The 14,469-nt window shown below is 37.5% G+C and overlaps 1 long non-coding RNA gene across 1 annotated transcript; it reads left to right on the top strand.

The window, feature by feature from the left end:
- Positions 1-6,142: 6,142 nt before the first annotated feature.
- Positions 6,143-9,344, top strand: LOC116549172. The gene is made up of 2 exons (XR_004267734.1): positions 6,143-8,357; positions 8,404-9,344. It is a non-coding gene; the product is annotated as an uncharacterized LOC116549172 (long non-coding RNA).
- Positions 9,345-14,469: the final 5,125 nt, after the last annotated feature.

Genomic DNA, 14,469 nt, shown 5'->3' with positions numbered 1-14,469 from the left:
ATTAAACATTAAGAGAAGAAGCTTATTAAAGTTAGTGTTGGGTTTGTTGCTACAACAAAATACCACAGGCTTGGAAATTTGTAAGCCACAGGCATTTATTTCTCATAGTCTGGAGGCTGAGAAGTCCAAGATCAGGTGCTGACAGATTTGGTGTCTAGTGATAGCTGCTCCCTGCTTTAAGTAGGCACTACTTGCTGCATCCTCACACAGAGGAAGGAGTAAAAAGGGAACAAAGAATGCTGTCTTCCCATGACAGAAGAGATGGAAAGGCAAAAAGGTGCTAGAGCAATCCCAACTTCTTTTATAAGAGCACTAATTGGCCGGGTGCGGTGGCTCACGCCTGTAATCCCAGCACTTTGGGAGGCTGAGGCGGGTGCATCACAAGGTTAAGAGTTTGAGACCATCCTGGCCAACAGGGTGAAACCCCGTCTCTACTAAAAAAATACAAAAATTACCTGGGTATGGTGGCGTGTGCCTGTAGTCCCAGCTACTCGGGAGGCTGAGGCAGGAGAATTGCTTGAACCCGGGAGGCAGAGTTTGCAGTGAGCTGAGATCGTGCCACTGCACTCCAGCCTGGTGCCTGGCGACAGCGAGACTCTGTCTCAAAAAAAAAAAAAAAAAAAACAAACCACTAAAAGCACTAATTAGTTTAAGAAGGCAGAGCCCGTGTGGCCTAATCAACGCCCAAATGCTCCTTTTCTTAATACCATCACTTTGGGCTTCACGTTCCTTTTGGGCTTTAAGTTCCAACATATGAACTTTGGAGGGACACCTACTTTGAACCACAGCAGCTAGGAATAATTTTTAATTTATATATTCAAAAATTTGGCACGTCTGTTATGGAGCAGACAATTGCATGTGTACTGGCAGTGTACTTTTTTAAAGTTTAACAAGTGTGTATTAACACACTTTTAATGCTTTTCTGCTCACTGCAGTTCAAGCTATGATTTTGGTTTGAAAATCTCCTGTGGTTTGGGTTGTGACATTTAGCACCTCACTGTAATACAGACACAGAAGTGATCCTCTTATCTAGCCATTGTTCTACCAGGAACTTGTTTCCCAGGATTTTTGCTGACCAACTTGCATTTCAGTTGCCTGTTTACTCCTGGAAGTGCAGATATGGACAACTGGAAGTGCTGGAAATGCTGGTCCTAGGCAATTGGGCAGGTTTGATGTTGGGCAGCTTCAGTTCTAGGCTTGACTAAGACAACACAAGTGCTTTTAACTTCCACACCCCTCTCTGCAGGATGTAGCAAAACCAGTAGGAGCAGAGCCAGGCAAAGACAAGTTTTATTTTCTCTTCCCTCTTTCTTACCTGCCCCCATCATGTTTTAAATGAACTGTTCCAAAGCACGTGATTTCCTTCCCAGGGGCTGATATTCTCCCAGTTCCTCTGGTTGCTGCAGGCCTTTCCTATGGGTCCCAGCAGGTATGTCTTCCTCATGCACCATGTGCCCATTTTCCACTGAAATGGGTTTAGGGGAATGGACAGGCAGGGTAAGTGGAAAGTCTAAACAATGGAACAAACCAATGTCAGCATTTGCAGTTCTGTGAATAGGAGGTTATTATGGGTTGTTTTTATATGTAAGCAGCTGACTGTCTTTTATCAGAATAAAAAAATGTAATTATCAAAATCCATATATGCAAAACACTCTCCATAGCAAGCAGTGGTATGCACCGACCATATTTCTGACCCGGAAACCAGTCTTTAATTAGAGAAGCTCAGGTAGAGGGAAATAACACTTCAACCTGATCAGGTCTATTCAGAGAAGACGGGGTGGGTGAGAAAGCCCACCTCGAAGGAATCAAATCCTCTCGGGGCAGTTCTCCAACCTCTAGCTTTATGGACCTCATTTTCTGAGTGGGAAAAACCCATAGTATGGCTCAATTAAGTCAAAGCTCATAGTATGGCCTAATTAAGTCAAAAGACGGCATCAAATTGTGTTAAAAAGAAACTTTTTAATTTCATAAGGAAGAGATTGCAAATCACACTTCTAGAATGAATAGGAATTAAGAGAGAATGTTATGGAATCAACTCATATGAGAGATTCAGCCTCAAAGATTCTGAGAATATCTGCCTTAACGGGTTGAGAAAGAAGGTAGGCTGTTTCCTTTTTTAGTCTTTGCTCTTTCACAACCATGGCAGTAGGGTAATTGTTTAACTTGTGAAATGCCTTTTATACAATCGCTTGGGAAGGCATTTTGTTTATAATGTGATACTGCGCCAACTTTCAGAATTCCTTTCTTTTGTTTTTAGGTCTAACATGAAACACTGACTGTTCCCTATCTTCACATCCTCTTCTCCATCCTCCCGCTGCCCCTGCCTGCTTTTTCCCTGCCTCAAATCCCAAAGTCAGCTATCAGAAGAAGAGATTACAAGTAAACATCTATTTATTGAGCAGTCATGGAATAGAGGGTTTTTTTTCCTAAGTTGTGTACAGAGATGAATTTGTCAACATTTTATTAAAAGTATCTGAGGTAAAGAAACTTTTGAATGATACTAGGGATTTTTAGCAATAAGTGTGAGAGTTTGGGGGCATATAGCACAATGACAGGTTCCAGAAACAGAGACCTGCTTTTTAATTTAGTTAGTTGCCTAAATATCATTCTGTTTCTTATTTGTTTTCTTTGCCAGCTGTGTCAGCTAATTAACTTCCATTAAGATATATTATGAGCAAAGTTTTTTGTTTGTGTTTTCACTGCAGAGAATATGTTAACTCATAGTTACTTGAATTTAAAGTAACTAAGTCCATTAAAATGTATTTTAATAGTTTGGTTACTGGGAAAAAAATTGTGATTTTAAGCAATTTTTGTTGGTAGAAGAGTAAGACAATCTTTTTCCTTCTAATAGCATAATAATATATTCTTCAAATATGTAGAGAGTATTGCAAAAATGTGTTTTCTAAAGATGCTTATCTATTTTGGCTACCAAAAGAGAAAGGTTTTCTGTATTTGATTTGCCTGTGGAAAGATTTTCTGTATTTGATTTGCCTGTGTGGAAGACATCTGTAAGCTATTTATTTATTTATTTTTACTTGCTCTGCACTTTTTCCTTCTGGAGAAACAACCCATTTCCTACTTCAAGGTCAACTAAATTCAGGGTCAATCAAAGGTCAGTCGAGTACTCATTATTCCCTCTGCAAACTGTGATGAAGAATGGGCAGGTAGCTCAAATCAGGTTGTATTTCTAAGTGCCAGGAAGAGTGGTGTTTACTTTCACTAGAATCTGCAGCTGTTAGAATAATGGAGCTCAGAGGCACTGTTTTGCCAAGACTTGGAAAATCTATGTATTAGTCAGTTTTCACACTGCTGTAACAAACTGCCCGATACCGGGTAATTTGTAAAGGAAAGAGGCTTAATTGACTACAGTTCAGCATGGCTGGGGAGATCTCAGGAACCTTACAATAATTGTGGAAGCCAAAGGGGAAGGAAGGCATCTTCTTCCAAAGGCAGCAGGAAGAAGTGCTAAGCGAAGGGGGAAGAGCACCTTGTAAAACCATCAGATATCCTGAGAACTCACTCACTATCACAAGAACAGTATGGGGAAAACCACACCCATGATTCAGCTACCTCTACCTGGTCTCTCTTTTGACACATGGGGATTACAATTCAACATGAAATTTGGGTGGGGACCCAAAATCTAACCATATCAACCTATGAATGAAGAGCACATCAAGGCAAGCATATCCAGAGATGAAGAAGAAAGCCTGGTGACATTGCATGGTCTCCTCAGTCTATTCGTACCTGACCCACTTACTTAAGATGAGGTTTCCTCCTTTCTGTCTGTTTGCTTAAGGTAATTTGAGATATATTTCTTGCTTAACTTTGAGAAAGTTCTAATATGCCCATTAATCTTTAATCAAAATGTAGTTCATATGATCATATTTTGCCTAGTACCTAATATGATTTCCAAAATCTTGTCTAGATGGGAAGCTTACCAGATTTCCAACAGCAAAAGTGTTGTATATTTGAACTATGCCATGTAGTACAGATTACTGTAAGAAATCTCAACAAAACTCAATATCTGGATAAATGTTTTTTAACTCATCATTTTCAATACTGTTTATGCTTCCCAACTCAAGAATGCCTGGAAAGAATTGAGAAGACATGAAAACATAAATTTTACTTGATCAAAAATTAGGAATCCTGCTATCAACACATATTGACTTTCAATGTTTTGAGCATTGTTTCATCTGGCTGAAAAAAGGAATTTTGGATAAATGAGAAATAAATCTAAGATCCAGTCAGAGTTCAAGTATCAACTTGATATTACTTAAAAGCCCCTTCTATCTAGATTTAGTTTAGTAGATCTCATAGCCAGTGACAAGTCACTCATATAGAGAGGACGGCCAAGTCACCACATTACTCAACTGTTGTACAAATTTTGCTCCTAATCTTGCCAAGTTGTTGGTGACTGTGCAGTTTATAATCCAGGGAAAATTTTGTCATTCTTACTTGGTTAACTTACCCATGAAGTTTGTCATTAATAATTTGAATTCTCTGGCTCTAATAACTTTAAAAATAGAAGCAAGAATCCCAGGATACTAATTCTGTCCAATGAGTCACTTTTTATTTCTGCCAACGACCCTCTAGGGAATCAGTCTTAGGTTTAAATCCTATAAAAGCCATGGTTGAATTTTCTAATGGGTAATGCAGATGGGTGTGGAAGTCTGTGGCTTAGGAGTAACTTCTGAATTACAGAATGAATGGCAGGAGAACACTTGCTATCAACATTCCTCCTCCAGCCACCTTTTAACACTTTAGGATATAGGAGACAGTCTTATGAGTAGAATATAGAGCACATTTGTTAAAGAAATGTTAGCAAATCACTTTACTCTGAGCCTTCATTCCCTTTTATAAAAATGCCAATACAAACTAATCAACATAGCAAGACCCCATCTCTACAAAAAAATTTATAAAAAGAATAGCTGTGTGTGATGGTACATGCCAGTAGTCCTAGCTACTCGGGAGGCTGAGGTAAGAGTAGGTTCTATCACTTGAACCAAGGAGTCTGAGATTACAGTGAGCTATGATCATGTCACCACAGTCCAGCCTGGGTGACAGAATGAGGTCCTGTCTTAAAAAAAATGAAAAAAAGAAAATGACAGTATGTTTTCTAAGCATGTTTATTGTGGAGATAAAATGAAGATTCAGAATGTAGGTGAAAAGTGTTTGGAAATGGAGTTTCAACATGTCCTTCCATCATGATGTGGTCCCACTTGCCTCTCCAGTCTTTCCATTCGCCATTATCTGCTCCCATTATCCCAAACTCTATACTTAGTCTTAAATATTATCTGATCTCTCATGCTTCTGGAATCTTTACAAATACTGTTCTGACCCTGTGTTCTCCCTTTCCCCCAAATCCCACCAAAATCTAGCTACTCCCCTCATTGTTCAGGTTCCCATTCATATCCTGCTTTCTTCATCTCCTCAAACTGGATTTTGGGATTTCTTCTATTATGGCACATGGTTTATTATGTTTTGATTGCCAGTCTTCTTATTTGTTCCCTTCACTAGTATGGCTTTGCGCATGTCATCAGACCTAGATTAATGAGGACACTCCCAACTGTGTTCAAATTGGATTATTAAAGACTTAGAAATTAACTAAAATGAATATGACATAAAAAGTTTAATCTTGGCTCCTTCAGAGATAACATTCGACATCTTTAGTATTCCCTATCCTCAATTCCTTTCTTGTGTAATGATTGCAACATGGGTTTGACTTTTGAAAATCAGGATTGTAACTGAGTAGATGCTATATCAACAATGACAGTGATAATGTCTTCTAGATTAAAAGAACACTATTTGGTGTTCTTAGAACTATTTGGTGGTCTTAGAAATCGAAAAGTTCTATCCTATTTATTTAAAATAGTAGCTCAAAAGATAAACATTCTGGGCCAGGCACGGTGACTCATGCCTGTAATCCCAGCACTTTGGGAGGCAGAGGTAGATGGATCACCTGAGGTCAGGAGTTTGAGACCAGCCTGACCAATATGGTGAAACCCTGTCTCTACTAAAAATAAAAAAAAATTAGTTGGGCATGGTGTCGTGCACCTGTAGTCCCAGCTACTTGGGAGACAGAGACAGGAGAATTGCTTGAACCCAGGAGGTGGAGGTTACAGTGAGCCAAGATTGTACCAAAGCACCCAAGCCTGGGCAACAAAGCAAGAATCTGTCTCAAAAAAAAGAAAAAAGAAGAAAAAGAAGAAGAGAAGAGAAACATTCTGTTTTAGTCAAATGGGCTAGATTTATTTGACCAGCATGTGCATGCAAGTGTGTTGTAGGGAAAAACTGAGCCTTCTTACGAAAAACCTTCTGTTGTAATCCCTAGGTCTTTAATGACCCCTCTCATGGAGGCCCTGAAGCTGATGTGTAAGGGCAGATTAAAGATGGAGAAGGGTACAAAGCATCTCAAGTTTTGTTCAACTACTTGCTTTCATTTATCACACTTGCAGGTTTTATGACTAGTTAAACATCTTTTCATTTGTACTTGATGGTTAATTTTTTTCTAAATCAATCTTCCGTGAGAAGACGGAGGGAAAGACTGGTTAGGTTTTTCTTTATGCTCGAACTTTACACCTTGGAAATATTTATGGTTCACTCTTGGTTCTTCTTATCCAAGGGAAGTAGCCTTGCTAATTGAATGAAGCTTAGACATCCTCAAAACCTGTCCTCTCACAGTCTGAGTGAGGAAATAGGCCTGGAAAGGTCAAGAACTCCTCCAACATGGCAGAGGCAGGTTTAGCACCCAGGTGTCCTGGGATCTCTCCCTAGCCCGTCACTTTGACTTTTGGTCTTTCACCACTTGATCTGGTCATGTTGCAGAACTTTTAGGTCTATCTTGGAGTTATTGCTGTCTAAATTGTCATCAACAAGTCTTTATAATCTGCCAGTATTTATTTACATCCTCTCAGGGGTGATAAAGATTTATGTGATGGATATTTGTTATTTGAGGAGGGATTTCACTTTTAAAAATAAACAAAATAATTTAGAGGTAATCTGTGAGCAATACAGGTAACTCTGTTTTTCATTTTTTCCATTAAATGCCGAGAAATAGCTTTAAAACAATAAAGTCAGTGCTGGTGGTGGCTTAAAAACAACCTCTAAAGTTCCTTTTAGAAAAGGAGTTCCAGTAAGTTTAAACTGATTTCTTACTTATTTTAATATGTGAAAAAGTCATATAGCTTTATAGAATTTATAATGTCTTCACAGCATGATGATTTGCTACCAAGTATAATCTAAATTTCCACAGGACGGTTAGACTTAATTGAGGTATTATCATTCTACAAAGCCAAACTTCTGAATATCAGAATGTTCTCGTTGTGTCTACAATAAGCATAAGAATTTAGAGAATTCTGCATTTGAATTTAGGGTTTTTCTTATGATTGGCCTAAGTGTAAATATTTCATATAGCTTTCAAAAAAGAACCAATTCCAGAATATTTTTTTCCTTTCAAATTTGTGTTTGGTCTAGTGGGAAGCATATATGTTAAGAAACAGAATCATAGATCTTTTTTAGGCAATAGAAAAATTATTTATATGGATTTATATTTGTGTATGTTCCTATTGTAAAAAAATTGTCTTAATTCATTCTTACTGGCATAGCAAAACTAGATAATCCCACTTTGCCAGTTACTGTAACCTGTTACTTCTTTTACTTTATGGATCAAGTAGGGAAAAAAGTTTTTGACAGTAGCTGAACTTATTTCTGTTTCTGGAACACAGTTCTACAAAAGACCAACTTTTAAAGTAAAAATGAATAAAAAATAAGAAACAATGTATGTTTCTCTTGCTAATTCAACCTAGAAGCAGATGGAGAGGCCATGGAGGTAAGTCCTGTGCTTCTATAGGCCTGATTCTTGTTTCTAATATTTGATCTAATTGTATCAGTTTATGTCTCCTGGGAAACAGACACCAAAATATAATTAGAAGAGCAAGAAATTTATCAAGAGTAATTTCAGTGAAAGATAAAGAGGAAAAGGAAGCAGGAATAGACAAAGAAAGACTCAGACTACTGTGATATAAGTCTGACCCCTGCAGAAAGGGAGAATAGGAAAGAAGGATTCGGCAGGCCTAGCCTCAAAGGGCATTAAGTATACCACTGACAAAACCTCAGCCAACCAAAAGAGAGCTCTGGTGCAAAGAGTGACAGAGGAGGAACTCTGCATAAGGGGCAGATGGCCAGGCCCTGGTACACCATACCCAGGCATATCTAGTCTCCTGAGGGCACTAGAGCAGGAGGCTCTCAACTGACTGCACTCCTCCAGGTGAATAGTAGTGTATTCATATTCTTTTTATATGAGGAGTGCATCCTGACTGCCCCATTAGTAGTGAGAGATATTACATTTTTCTTGGAAGGTGCCCTTAAAGATTTCTTTTGCAGCCTACAAAAGAAATCTTTAAGGGCACCTTCCAAGAAACTGTGGGGATACTTGCAAACCGTGGGGATACCTTGGGCATATTGAATAGTATCACGGTAAAGTTGGACTCCTGAAGTCAACTCATTCACAGGAGTCATATCAGTATCCTGCATGCCATTGTTTTCTACTAAAAAGTCCCAAACTGGCAGTTCTATGTTTTAAGCAAGATGATGAGGTGCATTTCTAACAAATTCTTATTGCTAAACTGAGGGAAATATGGCAACGCTGTCAAAAGTAATATGTACTCATTATCTTTTGAATAATTGGAGCAAAGCTGAGATTGTTAACAATACATAATTGGTTGACGTGCTACCAGGGACATTTCATGCCCTTGTGCAGTTCTGTGAAATCAGTTTGGATTGTGGTCTTCTAGTCCCTGGTCTCTCTCTCTTTCGTTACTCCAGCAATCCATCCTGTTGATAAACAGTTAATTTTAAATCACAGAGGTCATTTATAGCTAGCGTATTAGATTGTGAGGAATTGGCTTTTGCAATTATGGAGGCTGAAAAGTCCTATAATCTGCAAGCTGGAGACCCAGTAAAGCCAGTGGTATAATTATAGTCCAATTCTGAATGCCTGACAACCAGGGGAGTGGAAGATGTAAATCTCAGTTCAAGCACAGAAGGCTGATGTCTCAGCTCAGGCAAGCAGGCAAGAAGCAAAAGGGAAAAATTCCTCTTTCCTCCACTTTTTTCCTTCTATTTAGGCCTTCAACAGGTTAGATGATGCCAGCCTATACCAGTGAGAATCATCTACTTTATGGAGTCCACTGATTTAAATGCTAACCTCATGTGGAAATACCTGCATGGACGCAGCCAGAATTAATGTTTACACTGAGCGCACCATGGCACAGTAGAGTTGACACATGCAATTAACCATCACACCTAGGAACACAGGAGCAATCAATTTTGTTAAGGGGATTCAGGGGAGCAAGAAAGGAAAGATGACATTTTGAGAAGGAAGGAGACATTTGCAAGGCTATAGGGGAGGGGCATTTCAGGCAGAGAAAACCAGACAGAGAAAAAGAGAGAGAGAGGGAGAGAGAGAGAGAGAGAGAGGGAGAGAGAGAGAGAGAGAGTCTGTGTCTCTGTGTGTTATGTGTGTGTTTATGTTGTGTGTGTTTTGCCTGGCAGGGAAGAGGGAAGGGGAAGAGTGGGTGTAATGAAATCATAGAGAGTGGCTAGAAGAGCTTTATTTTGGTTCTCATAGGTTTTAATTAGTATCTCACAGAAGCTTTTTTGTGTTGCCCTTTGTCATGACAAGTGAAAACTTCTTCATCATAGATCTGCTCTGCTCAATACAGTGACTTTTAACCACTTGTGACTTTTTTATTTAAATTTAAGTTAACTAAAATTAAACTAAATTAAAATTTTCATTTCTGTTATGTTATTCACATTTCAAGGGTTCAATGTCCATGTATGTCTACTGGCTATTGGATGTTACAGATATAAAACATTTAGATCATCACAGAACATTCTATCAGACAGCACTAAAAGGACAATCCACAACTCAGCATTTTGCAATATCATTTCTACCCTAAAACAGAGACAAAGAACTTAATGACAATATTGGGCTGTACCCAATATTCTCCCTGCATGCATATATGAGCACTGCTGCAAAGATAGTTCAGAAATTTGCTTTGCATCTTCTGAAAAAATTGAACTCCTACATGAACAGAGCTGTGATAATCCCTGGCTTTCATTTTTAAACAAATTTAAAGGCTAATTGAGAGAGATTAGTATAAGAGGGGGACTCTGGAATAACACTGCTGGGCTCAAATTTGGTTCTGCCATTTACAAGATGAGAGACTGGAGAATGCCTAGGTTACCCCACCTATAAAATGAATATAGAAACAGAACTTTCCCATAGACTAATTATAGTAGATCATATTAGTAAATATTTGTCAAGAATTACAACAGTGCCTGGTGTATAATATATGTTTTTAGCATTAACTAATATTATTACTAATCAGCTCTTTTTTCTTAAGTAGACACTGAATCACCTGGTCTCTCAGCTGGATTTATGAATCTGATTATATTTTATTATGGCAAGTATTCAATATCCATTTATTATTGTTGTTGCTATTATTATCTTTCAAATGGCAGTGTTGCTAGAAGGCAATTAGCAGTATTCTCACAAGGCCCTACTTCCTAATACCATCACTGTGAGAATGAGCATTCTAACATATAGATTTGAGGAGCACATAAACATTCATACCATGGCAATATGTTAAATAGAAAATGTTTCTAAAAATCTAGAAAGGGATAAGATTTCCATAAACAAGTTTTCTTTTGTTATTTCTTTTGCTTCAAAATTGTGTGACAGTGACTTCTGCTTTCTGGCAAAATGGAAAAACAAGAATAGATTTATCATTTGAAACAAATTTAAAAATCCAGCAAAATATAGGAAACAATGGTTTTCTGGAGAGTGGCTATCTGGCAGTGTAGGAGAATGATACCACAGAGACAGGAAACAAACAAGACGAACACTGTGGTTGCCCCAGATTACTTCCGTAAGAGCATTTTCAGGTCATGTCACAGGGATGGAGATCACTGGTAGATTTCAGCAGATTCCCTAGGTTGAGAACAGGGAACTAAGGATCCAAGGAAGCCAAAGTAGCTAGAGTTCACAAGAAGAGTATTTACAAAAAGAGAGCTGCACCAAAAAATAATCCAGGAAATAGGCAGCAAACAGCCCCTGAGCATGAAGCAGAGTACCAGTCAGTGCTCACATGTGAGAAAACTACCTGAGGCCAGGAAAAGCATCACCTGAATGAATCAGAAAGAACAGTGCCTGACATTCACAAAGGCTGAAAATAGTTCACATTTTCACCAAAGTAGAACTTTTCATAATTCATGGGGCACTGTGTAGAGTACTCAAGAAGGTCTTGCCTCAGTAGTGGGAAATAATTATACCTTTACCTAGCACTGCTTCTGGTATGCCTACCATATCACAAAAGCGAGGTCCCCCAAAATCAAAAATTTTTGCATAATTTAGCTGCATCTCAGAACAATGTTCAATTATATTTGTAGGAATATAAAAATGCCCAGCATACACCCACTTCTGGATATATATCCAAAGTAAATAAAGTCAGTATTTTAAAGAGATATCCACCTTCCCGTATTTGTTGCAGCATTATTCACAGTAGCCAAGATATGGAAACAGCCTGTGTCCATTGACAAATGAATGGACAAGGAAAACATTAGATAGATGGATAGACAGACAGAGATAGATAGATATACCCCCGCACACACATATATGTATAGATGTAGATACAGATACACAAATATAAACACACCAGGATATTATTCAGCCCATAAAAAGGAGGAATTTCTCCCATCAGTGATAATATGGATGGACCTGAAGACAGTATGCTAAGTGAAATAACCCAGACACAGAAGACAAACACTGCATGATCTCACTTATATATAAAATCTAAAATAGTCGAACTAATAGAAGCAGAGAGTAGAATGGCAGTTGTCAGGGACCGCGGGTGGGAGAATTGGGTGATGTTGGTCAAAGGTTGCAAAGTTTCATTCATGTAGGATGAGTAGATTTTGGAGATCTACTGTATAAAATGGAGCCTTCATACATTACATTATTCATTGTAATGAATAACAATACTGTATTGTGTATTTTAAAATTTGCTAAGATGGTAGCGCTTATGTTAAATGCTCTTATGAAAAAAGAAAAAAAAATAGCAAAAATGGAGGAGGAAGAAACCTTTGGAAGTGTTGGATTAGTTTATGGCATTGATTCTGGTAACAGTTTCATGGGTGTATACTTTTCCCCAAGCATCGCAAATTTACATAATGACAAATATTTTGTCTTGTTTTTATATTTACAGCATTTTACACAGAGCTTGCCAGTTATATGGTAGATGTTGAACAATTTCTTTGTGTTTCAGCTGTCAAATTCTGTTCTGACTATATGAGGTACTGCATTTCTCTTTGAAACAGTCTGTGAAGTAGTTTCCTGTGTAAGACTAATAAAGAGGTACAACCCTTATTTTCCATTTTTTAAATCAAATTCTCATGAATATCTTAGAAAACCCTCTCACATGGAAGGTATAAGATTACTTCTTTTCTCTGGATGTTAGTACTAGGTAGGTACAATATATTATTAGTCTTTGTATTCCCAGTGTCTGATACATAGTATGTGCTCAGTTTATTTTAGTTGAAAGATTAAATGAATGATTAAAAGCAAATTGTGTATTGTTCAATTTCACTGGACTGGAGTTTGAATCTAAAGATATCATGTATTGAGCAATTACGTATGAGACCCTGTGTTAGAGCTGAGGATACAAAGGTGAATACAGGAATCTCTATCCAGCCTGAAAGACGCAGATGCAAACAGATCAATTATGTATCACATTGTAAATTCTTTACCCAAAGTATGAATGAAGATCTGTGGAATTACTAGTAAAGGAGACTAGATGATACTTGTGTTGAGACTTGAAAATGAGAGAATTGATTGCCAATGATTTTATTTAAACTAATCAAGGACAAAAAAAATCTTTATAATAACATGTTGAACTTAATTAAGCCTGCTTGTACAAAAGTAGACATAAATAAGATTAAGGTTTTCAAAAGAATGGATGGATAAATGCAGATATATTGCAACATATTTCTTTCCTGAGTTTAATTTGTATAGCTCCTTCAACAAACAACTTTTTAAAGCAATCTGGATGAAATTGGCAGTGGTAAGCTGTCATTTTGCAATAGCCCATCTTATTAAAGAAGACAAAAAGGAAGGAGAGCATTCTAAGTAAAGAGAACAGCTTATGCAAAGGTGCAGAGGTGTTGAAGTTAATGTGACAGTGAGCTTCATGTGAGCAGAGTTTTTAGGGGAGAATATCTGAGATGGACTGGGCTAGTTAGTAAAGGACAATTTTTTCCCTCTTAAGGAGTTCAGGACATTGTCAATGTCAAAGAGGGGCCAGTAAAGGTTTGTAATTAGGGAAGCGACACGATCAAAGTGTTTTCAGGAAGGTAACTTTCACAAGCAGCATCTTGGTGGCTGCTTCCTGCTGTCCTTAGTAATTCATTAAGGAGCTGGCTATCAGAAACCAAGACTGAGACTCGGTAGGATACAAGGCACTGAAGAATTATGGATTATTTATAGTGTATTACTAGAAAATTGTTGCTAAATAGATTTTGTTAAGATCTCTTGCGATATGTGCATATCTATTATTTATCCACATGAGTAATTTTCATCATGCGAGTGTCTCACTTGTGCTGTGGTTCCCGCAAACCTGCAAAGCCAACACCATCATATATAAACCTACATTCCTGTATGTAAGTGCTTTATTCTTTCACCTTGTTGACAGATCACCTCCCCTCTCCCTGTAGCATGACCCTAACTTAAGACAAATCTCTTAGGTCTATCATCTATATTCTCACTTCCTCGTTTCTTTACTTACTCTTCATGTTTTGCCTTTCCTTAATTTAGACCCTAATTTGGGTGTCCTAATGTTTATTCCTTAGAGACATTTGTTATTGAATAAGCCCTGTTATTTTTACTTGTGCCAAACAAATGTAAACTGAAAAAGATCTAAAAAGAAATCAAAAATTTTTTAAAGTTAAAAAAAAAACCTCACAAATCATCACTAAAGAACTTATGAAACCAAATACCACCTGTTCCCCAAAAACCTATGGAAATAAAAAATAAAAAAAAATTTTTAAATAAAAATAAAAACAACAGCAACAACAAAACAATAAAGCCTCTTGTAAAGAGGCTGTATTTAACAATCTGGTGCAAAGAAAGAAATATATATATATATATATATTTTTGGTAAGCTACTTAGCTTATGAGCAAAATATACTCCACGAATGAAATTTTAAAATGTTTGGAGAATAAAGCTAAGGTAAAAAAAGAGAGAGAGAGACGTCATTCTTTCCAAGTAAAAAGCCCACAGGGACCAAAGTTTGATGATGCCCTAGATTCTGTGACAGTCAACGCTGAAACAATTATTTGTTCCTTTTGAATTGCCACATTTTAGATCATTAGTAGTGGGCAAATGTATTAATGCTACTATCCATTTTTTGCTA

Source organism: Sapajus apella, unplaced genomic scaffold (assembly GCF_009761245.1).
Source record: "Sapajus apella isolate SASKATOON/1434 unplaced genomic scaffold, GSC_monkey_1.0 scaffold6, whole genome shotgun sequence".
Taxonomy (NCBI): Eukaryota; Metazoa; Chordata; class Mammalia; order Primates; family Cebidae; genus Sapajus; species Sapajus apella.
This window is presented reverse-complemented; position numbering and strand designations above follow the sequence as displayed.